The sequence below is a fragment of the Brachyhypopomus gauderio genome, chromosome 7 (assembly GCF_052324685.1).
Source record: "Brachyhypopomus gauderio isolate BG-103 chromosome 7, BGAUD_0.2, whole genome shotgun sequence".
In the NCBI taxonomy this organism is placed as follows: Eukaryota; Metazoa; Chordata; class Actinopteri; order Gymnotiformes; family Hypopomidae; genus Brachyhypopomus; species Brachyhypopomus gauderio.
Window position 1 is genome coordinate 17,627,123 of NC_135217.1, and position 10,036 is coordinate 17,637,158.

General features: G+C 40.2%; 1 long non-coding RNA gene across 1 annotated transcript; it reads right to left on the minus strand.

Moving 5' to 3' along the window:
* Positions 1–512: 512 nt before the first annotated feature.
* On the minus strand, positions 513–2,441 carry LOC143518223 (uncharacterized). The gene is made up of 5 exons (XR_013132096.1): positions 2,234–2,441; positions 1,888–1,923; positions 1,595–1,715; positions 1,314–1,395; positions 513–1,116 (listed from the first exon to the last, which is right to left on the minus strand). It is a non-coding gene; the product is annotated as an uncharacterized LOC143518223 (long non-coding RNA).
* Between the last annotated feature and the right edge of the window lie 7,595 nt (positions 2,442–10,036).

Here is a 10,036-nt window from a genome sequence, read left to right on the forward strand (position 1 = left end):
ACAGACAGCTGGGCCACAATAAAACTCTGGGGAGTCAGACCTCTGGTGGCGAAACCGGGGAGTGCAGGACCTGACAATTAGAACAGTAGCATTCCTGCAGTCTCCAGTCCCCCAGGACTAATCATCTAACATGCATCACTCTCTGACACCACGACAAGCAGTCTGCCTGTTTTGTTTGGTGACTGTTCTGTTTCTGTTTATGTGAGTTCTGCAGCAGCTGAGATGGACGTTTGCAAGTGAGTACTAATTAGTAGACAATAATACAGAGACTGTTAAATAAGTGCACACTACTTTAGTTTATTGTGTTGGTTGTTTCAGTGGGGAACTATGGCAAACTAATATTTAGATTTATATTTTAAAAATGTATATCTATTAGAACTAAATTTACTGTGATTAAAATAGAGATTTAGTAAATAAAGAAATAACCACAATTAAATTGCTTTCATAATGTTTGAGGTACTGTGACACTGGGCTCTGAGAGAAGGACGAGGCACGAGTTCGATCTTGCACACACTAACGTCACTTTATTAATACAAATAAGCGCAGACAGCACACGTATAACACTTACACATGTAAATGTGACTGACTCATACAAAGACGAGCATGGGACACTGCGCGAATGCACATTAAATAGACAAACCACATAAGCCCCGAGTGATCACGAGATGAGCCACAGGTGAGACTGATGAACAAATTCAGACACAACCACACCCATGAAGATCCACAAACGCAGACGACTAGACGTAGACAATATAAACACATGCCCAAAGGGGAGGGGTCAGGGGCTGTAGTGTGACAGGTACAATTTAAATTAAGTCAAGAGGTTAACAATATAACAAGAGGTTATAAATAAATTAAAAGAATTTTTGAACAGGGTACACAAAAATAATGAAACTATTTATTTCAGAGTATGAAGTGATGTAATCAGAAAGATGACTATCTGGTTTTTCCCAGTATGCTGCATAAAGACTGGGGTCTCGTCTCCTTCCTGTGTTCCTGAGGTTGAGGTGGCTGATGGGAGGAATGAATATGAGCTTCTGATTCTTATCCAATACACTGTGTGCTTCTTCAGTTCTTGTTTCAGTATTGGGTGAGGTCCACACATGGGTTGCCTTTCTGTAGAATATGTTGAAGAGAGGAAAGAGAGATCAGCAAGAGAGATTGCAGTTATATTTTTATAACATCACATCAGAAACTAAAAAGGGATGTAATATAAAACTTAGCATTTCACTCTGCTTTGCTTCACTACCAGAGACATTTCACTTTCACCATTTTCACTAAATCTAGTTGCGTCCAAACATATCCAACTTCACCTTTTCCAGTTTTGCCAACGTATTATTGATCCCAATTGCATCCACACTGCTGCAATGCTCTTTTCCATTCTTCATGATAAATCTGTGAAGGGTGGAAGATTTAGAGTGAACAAACATGTTTTTGCCACTTGGTCAACTGTTAGCAAACAATATATCCATGACATTTATACCATCACTCAGAACAAACAATAAAGCATGAACAGCAAAACAAAAGTCAGCTCTTGTCATATACAGTGAAGATGGTTTAATTCAAGTCTGAGTTTTTCCAAATAAAAACTCACAGATAAGCCTCGAGGCACTTGCGTCTTGCTGGGAGATGTACACATTTTGTAATAGGGCCCCTAATTGGAACAGGGCTGGTGCGATGACAGCATGTATACGGTTTGCTGTCCTGTGAGACCTCTAAGTCACAACACAAGAAAAGTGGTGGTGCATAAGAAACATATTCAGTTTTTTTTATAGTAGATGTTATAATTGTAGCATAATAGGAGCATATGATAAAATAGCAAACATGTTTCAATTATACAGCAAACGTAATCTGATGTATACATATAAAGAACACATACTGACTTACTTCTATGGTGATACGGTTTGTGGTTCTGAGAGAGCTCTGTGACATGGCACAAGAAAAGTGGAGGTGGATAAACAACGTATTAGATGTTATAATCGTAGCATAATAGGAGCATGTGATATAATAAGAGACATAAATGTTTTTATTATATATAGCAAACATAGTTTGGTTTATATACACGGACGTAATTTTGGGGGGGGACATGTCCCCCCCACTTTTTCAAAAGCCGGCTTTGGTCCCCCCCAGTTTTTACGGTTAAAACTAAATATTTAAATAGCGACGAATCTATGTCCCACCCACTTTTGAAATCAAAATTACGTCCATGTTTATATATATAAAGAACACTCACCTCCAAGAACACAGCTTGACAGAATGGTCACCAAACAAAACAGGCAGACTGCTTGTCGTGGTGTCAGAGAGTGATGCATGTTAGCTGATTAGTCCTGGGGGACTGGAGACTGCAGGAATGCTACTGTTCTAATACTAATACTGCAGTCATTCCAAAACTCTGCCTTTATATTCTATCTGAATAGGGAAGTCATGGTGACGTGTGCATTCATGCTGCTTATAAGCATCACTAGAACATGATGTAAACTTCTGTTCTGATGTATAGTGACACTTTCTTTCTTTGGAGATCAGGTCACGTCAGCCATTGATCTAAAGTGTTGATTCATCAGTATTGACATCTGCAATTCTTCCAATTTATCTTTACATGTGCCATATGCATGCTCAATCCATATTCCATATTATAGAGTGAATTTGACATCTGTACAACTGTTCTTGACCAAGGAAATAGCTGCCTGTCTTTATCTTGATACAATGTGTGCAAGTGCACATGACACTAGATTGTGGTTTGAAGTGTGTGTGAAAAACACACAGAATACTAGTGTTGGAATTTTGGGTGGCAACTTTAAATTCCATTTGACTCTTTTTTGTGAGATGTAATGCAATACCAAGTGAACATTGTAAGGAAATTTGTGATTTACAGTTGTGATTTACTCCTCATCACACACCTGAAGAACATGAATGCCAAACATACAAAATACTATTTGTTGGAAGTAAATAAATCTAAACCCTTAAATCTCTGATCTTAGAATCACCCCTGATTCAGAACATGGATCTAAAACCAAAAATCTTGATAGTATACAAAACCTTGATCGAGGCTTGCCTGGCTATACATGCCTCTGTAATATGGTATGTAATAAGAAATTGTCAGTTTACTGTAGTAATATCCAAGAAGTATGTTCACAATAAAATATGTGATTGAGAGGATACATTTGGTAGGAAATTTAGTTAACAGGCTTATAAACACTATTTACCTAGCCAAATAATGGTTCAGAGATTCTCTAGTTGTGTAACGACGGGTGTACGAACTAGTACACACCTTGTTAAAACCAAGAGAGTAATAGACCCAAGTGCCGACAAACACAAGAAATAAAAAATGTGAGCGTGCGTCCACACACACACACACACACACACACACACACACACACACACTGTCATGTCCAACACCTCCCTCCTCCCTGGTCCCGCCTAGTTTCCCTGTTCCCATGGTTTCTCCCTCTGCCTGCCACGCCCCTACCCTCATTGTCCCCACCTGCGTCTCGTTTCACCATCTCGTTTTCTGTGTATATAATCCCCTTGGTGTTACTCTCCTGTGTCTGTCATTGTTCATATGTGAGTCTCCCATTGTTTCCCTGTTAGCCTTCGATTTCTGGTATCTTAACTTCTGTTCTTGTTTTTAGTTACGTTTCTAGTTATCATTAGTAGTGTATTATTGTGTATGTTGTTTTCCCTGTCATTTATGGTTGTCCGTTGTTTGTTCCCTGGTTATCCGTTTAGTTAGTCATTTATGGTTTGGTGTTTGTGCCCGCTGCCCCTTTAGTTGTTGCTCCCTTGGTGTTATGTTTTTCCCAGTAATGTTTACGTGGGTTTATGGATTAGCATGTTCTTGTGTGTATTACCATGTTCTAGTCGTCTTGCTTACCCGTTTGTTTGTACTCTCCCCTCTGTGTTTAGCTTAGTCCTGTTCTGCCTTTTGTTTAGTGGTTTAGTGTTTCGTTACTGTCTTTATAATAAATATTCCAATTCCTGCATTTGCGACACTCCTGGTGATCTAAATCGATACACACACACACACACACACACACACACACACACACACACACACACACACACACACACAGCAGCAGCAGCAAAACGAAACACAAAATAAACTCTACCGCAAAACACGGGAGAATAAACAACAGAAAATGACGTGGAATGCTCGACATGTAAAAGGCAACACTCAACCGTAGATACCAGGGGCGCAGATGGCACTGGGGACGGGGGGGACATGTCCCCTCCAGATTTATATTGACCCCATCCGAAATTTAGCATCTACTATATATAGTAGTAGATGCTATATATATATATCACTTCAGAATTTCCATCTGCGTCCATGGTAGATACACGGGAGAAAAACGTACAAAAGAAACAGAAATTACGCGGAAAACACTCTACGCGAGAAAACAATACCAAGGACTACAAGGGAAGTAAAGTAACTGGTGGCAGGCAATGCCGCAACAAACAAAAAACCCTTCCCAAAATAAATGTGAAACAAACAGGAAGATAAAAAGCTGGGGGGAAACTTGAGGCCAGTAAGTAGCGCAAGAGATAGTTACTCGAATAAGTAGTAGAGAAGCAGAGAGGAGGGAGAGAGAGAGAGAAAGAGAGAGAGAGAGAGAGAGAGAGAGAGAGAGAGAGAGAGAGAGAGTGAGCATAAGGTGGCGAAACACCTAACATACAGAAAGGGCTGAGAACGTGAAGGCAAGCCAAAATGATCACTGCAGATATCGGGTCTAGGACTGACTCGGGTGCCTCTAATGGTGGTAGGAGGAGCGGCAGCCGAGCCAGCCCTGACAAGTTGTGGTTAGTGGGTTTTCTCATTTTAAAGCAGTGAGTAATACAAGGGAGCAGTTGCTTTCTAGTATATTTATATGAAAGTTGACATGTCTGTGCTACCTCTCTCTGCTTTAGCGTCCGCCATGGTTGGATGCTGTACACCATGAAGATGGCTCTGTTCGTGTACTGGAATCATTTGCAGATGTAGTAGGCCTACATCATCCAGGGATCTCATACTGGGAAAATTCATTTTAGTCATATAATGCATACTGGATACTGATTTGGGGCCCAGTCAGTACACAAGTAGTACAGTTGTGATCAAATTTATTCAACCCCCAATGCTGCGAAGGGTTTTATGGAATTCAGTGCACATTTGTAATTGTGTTCATAATGAAATCTTACAAGGACTTGTTAAAGAACTAAATGCAACTAAGATAGCATCAATTTTTTTTGTCATAAAGTATTAAATGGCCTTTTTGTGATTTCTTCATTGACACAATTATTCAACCCCTTTACGACTACCACTCCTAAGAACAGAGGTTCATTCCAGTGTTTTCCATCAGGTATTGAAAACATCTGTGGATGTCAACGAGCAGCAATCAAGCATGATAAGCACCAATTAGGCAGATTTAAAAGGACTGTGATACTCAGCTCCTTCTAGACATCTACTGGTGTGTTTCCAAGCATGGTGAAGGCAAGAGAATGGTCCCAGAAGACAAGAGAAGAGGTTATTGCTCTTCACAAGAATGGCAATGGATATAAAAAGATTGCGAAGTTGTTAAATATTCCAAGAGACACTATCGGAAGTATCATTCGCAAGTTCAAGTTAAAGGGCACAGTGGAAATGTTACCTGGTCGTGGCAGAAAGAAGATCCTGACCGCGACTGCTGTGCGCTACCTGAAGTGTAATGTGGAGAAAAATCCCCGCGTGACTGCTAAGGAACCGAAAAAAGACCTGTCAGATGTGGGCACTGAAGTTTCAGCTCAGACAATAAGGCGCGCACTGCATAACGAAGACCTCCATGCCAGAACGCCCAGACGCACCCCCTTGCTGACTCCAAAGAACAAGAAAAGTCGACTGCAGTATGCCAAAAGTCATGTGGACAAGCCACAAAGGTTTTGGAACAGTGTACTGTGGTCAGATGAAACTAAATTAGAACTGTTTGGGACAATGGACCAGCGCTATGTTTGGAGAAGGAAGAACCAGGCTTATGAACAAAAGAACACCTTGCCTACTGTGAAGCATGGCGGGGGGTCAATTATGCTTTGGGGCTGTTTTGCTTCTAATGGTACAGGAAAGCTTCAACGTGTGCAGGGTACCATGAATTCCCTTCAGTACCAGGAGATCTTGGAGGAAAATGTGATGGAGTCAGTCACAAACCTGCGGCTTGGGAGACGTTGGACCTTCCAACAGGACAATGATCCGAAGCACACATCCAAGTCCACTAGAGCATGGTTGAACATGAAAGGCTGGAACATTCTAGAGTGGCCATCGCAATCACCAGACTTAAATCCAATTGAGAACCTCTGGTGGGACCTAAAGAAGGCAGTTGCAGTGCGCAAGCCTAAGAATGTGACTGAACTGGAGGCTTTTGCCCATGAAGAATGGGCTAAGATACCCATAGGTCGCTGCAAGACACTTGTGTCAAGCTATGCTTCACGCTTGAAAGCTGTCATAACTGGAAAAGGATGTTGTACTAAGTACTAAAAAATAATGTCACTAGGGGGTTGAATAAAACTGATAATGATGTGAGCACAGTAAAGACATTTGTGGTTATTCCATCATAAATATTATGTTATGTTTGTCTAATTTATAAGTGCCTCTTTGATATAATTGTAAATAAGATGACTGAAATGATCAAAATCAATGTCAAACTGGCCAAAACACTTTATTTCAGTGGGGGTTGAATAAATTTGATCACAACTGTATATAATATGTAGCTTTACTTCTTACCAACCATACGGAAATCACACCAAAGCGGGGGGTCCATACCGTGGTGTGAACCGAACCATGAAGTTTATATACCGTTACACCTCTAATAATTACTATACTGTAGGAACACTACTGTTCTTCCTTTTAGGGCAGTTATTCTGAAAGGCACCATTATCTTCTGTCTGCAATAGGAACATCCTGGTGATGCATGTGTAACTGTACATTTACTGTACACTCTGTTCGTGTACTAGAATCATTTTCAGATGTAGTAGGCCTACATCATCCAGGGATCTTTCGCTATCAGCTACAACTCACTATCACACATTCTTGTGCAATGTTGTGAAATACACAGTAAAGACCTGTCCACTGTTATCACTTGTGGTGGAAATTTTCTAATAAATGGATGAGGACTCAGACGTGGTTAAATGATTAATTTATTACAAAAATATAAATATATATAAATAGGACAAAGACAGATACAAGACAGACACAGACATGAGAGTCTCATTCAAGCATGACAACTCTGAAGACAGGGGGGCAGTCCCCCTGCTTATATACAATCTTAAACACAATTCAGCAGTTCTAACAGCAGGTTATCTTTAGCACAGCATGTTCCAAAACATAAGCGTCCAGCAGGCTACTTTGTCTCACATGTGTGTATCTCCTAATATGGACTTCCCTAGAGTTAGCGGAAGCAACTGATGTATCAGTTGAACACAGAGAAAGCTAAATGACCCAAGACTAGTAGCCTAGTGACTACCAGTTAACAGAGTACTCTTACCCTCAGCACTCTCCCTGACCTGGGTCACATATAGCACATATGCATAATATGAACTAAACATGGTTACACTGAATCACACTACTTCATTATTGTAGTCCTTCTGCTTAGTCAGAATGGACATGTCCAAAATCATAAAGTTCATAATGATCTCTTATAATAACTAAACATGATCTAATCAATGATGATTAGTCAATAATCAATAATTTCTCTCACACTTCCCCCCTTTGATTCTGTGTAATCATTAAAAAGGAGAGAATAAATCATTAATTCTATCATAAATCATCAACTTAAAACAGGCTCTGGAGTCAGTTAAGCTGCTCAGGGCCATCGGGCACAACCCAGCCAGTCGCCAGGTCGTCCCAGATGTCTTCCTTAAACAGATGTCCCAAGGAGTCTGCTATCTCAGGCTCCTTTAAGTCGTCTTGCAAGGCCATCTGAAAATGCTGACGCATAAGGCCAGTAAGCCACGACGAACAGCAAGACAAAATACAAGGCACTAAACACAACAACAGCTAAATGATTATTACAATTGGTAAAATCATAGTCAGCATCTGTCATATTTTGGCTCGTGGACACCAACAAAACGAATAAAGAAAGTGCATCAGCGTAGTTTACGTAGCATTCGTAAAGCGTTTGTGCCTCTGAACAGAAACTGTGAAATAGCGCCCCCTGTGGTCACAAAACTCGACGGTCACAGAATCTGGTTTAACGCCGGTCTGCGTCAGAAGGACGAAAATGAAATTATGAAATGGGGCGCACTTTATAAATATTAATATGCGTTTTAAAATTTAGATTTGGGGTAAAAAAAAATCAAGTCTTTGCAAGTAAACAGGTTCAAGTCCAATTCAAGTCCCAAGTTATTGGTGTAAAAGTCCAAGTCAAGTCTAAGTCTCTGAATATTTTTTCAAGTCAAGTCAAAAGTCTTAATATTAATGACTCGATTCTGACTCGAGTCCAAGTCATGTGACTCGAGTCCCCACCTCTGCTAAATTCAATACTAAGAATAGCTAACTGAAGTTGGGTCATGCACTGTAAAAAATCTTTGTTTGCTTATGTTCTGTGAATATAAAAATTTATGTGGGCAAAGCATGAAACATAAAAATAGTTACTCCAAAAACAAAAAACGAGTTGTGCCATCAGCTGCTGCATTTTTACCATTCAACTTAATATTTTGTGTTCAGTGAATGAGCATTATGGTTCTCAGTCAACATGTCAAGTCCAAAGTAAAAAACTGTGTTGGGCGAGCAATAGTGGTAGTGGTGAAACTAATGCGCATGCTCGAGAGAAGATTTTCTTGGCGCCTTCTGCACCAAAACTAAAATGAAGACCCAGCGTTTCACCATTTATCTAGAGGACTTCAAACGTTCACTGAGTGAAGTTAATGTGGATCTTTACTAAGCTAACACAACTAACTTGGTGGTGTTTGTTGAGTTTAAATTTTGAACTAGGTCGTATTTCAACATATTTTCCAAACGTATAGTTATCAAAACTAGAGCTAAGCCGACAAGTTGTTTTTTATGGAGTCAAATTAGGGTCTTTAATGGTGACGAAAAAATAATAATATCGCAAATATAAGATTAGCATTTTGCATTTTACGTTCCTAATTTGTTTCTGCAATACTTTCCCTCTTTTGCGTTTCTTTCTTTTCTTTGCGTTTCACATTTTATGTTGCTGCTTTTTTTTGCAATACTTTCTCCCTTTTGCGTTTCTTTCTTTTGTTTGCGCGTCACTGCTTTTCTTTGCGTCTCGCATTTTACGTTCATAATTTTTTTTTGCGCTTCTCTCTTTTCTTTGCTCCGGTTTTACCCTCTGTGTGGGGGCGGGGAAAGAGGCGTGGCCAAGAGCAAAAGGCGTGCTGTGAACGTTCAGCGTCATCAGTTGAACCACACAGCACGGCAATTTGGTTACTGGTATCATGGCAGACGGTCGCCCAGCTGGACCACAGGTATATGCGTGCTAAAGCACCACCAACTCTGCCCTTTATCAACGAAAGTGCCCTTTTAAAACCTCGTTTAAAATAATATATATTATTATTATTAACATTTTACTGAGGTCGGTTTGAAATGATCTTTTGAAAACCTGAGCGAATAAAAACAATGCCCTGAAATGCGCCACCACCTCACACACACCCGACCTCTCTCTTCCTTTAACAGATGCGCTGCAGCAGCAGTTCAGTTCAGTGAGTGGAAGGAAGCTGAACTGACGCTGAACGTTCACAGCACGCCTTTCGCTCTTGGCCACGCCTCTTTCCCGGCCCCCACACAGAGGGTAAAACCGGAGCAAAGAAAAGAGAGAAGCGCAAAAAAAAATTATGAACGTAAAATGCGAGACGCAAAGAAAAGCAGTGACGCGCAAACAAAAGAAAGAAACGCAAAAGGGAGAAAGTATTGCAAAAAAAAAGCAGCAACATAAAATGTGAAACGCAAAGAAAAGAAAGAAACGCAAAAGTGGGAAAGTATTGCAGAAACAAATTAGGAACGTAAAATGCAAAATGCTAATCTTATATTTGCGATATTATTATTTTTTCGTCACCATTAAAGACCCTAATTTGACTC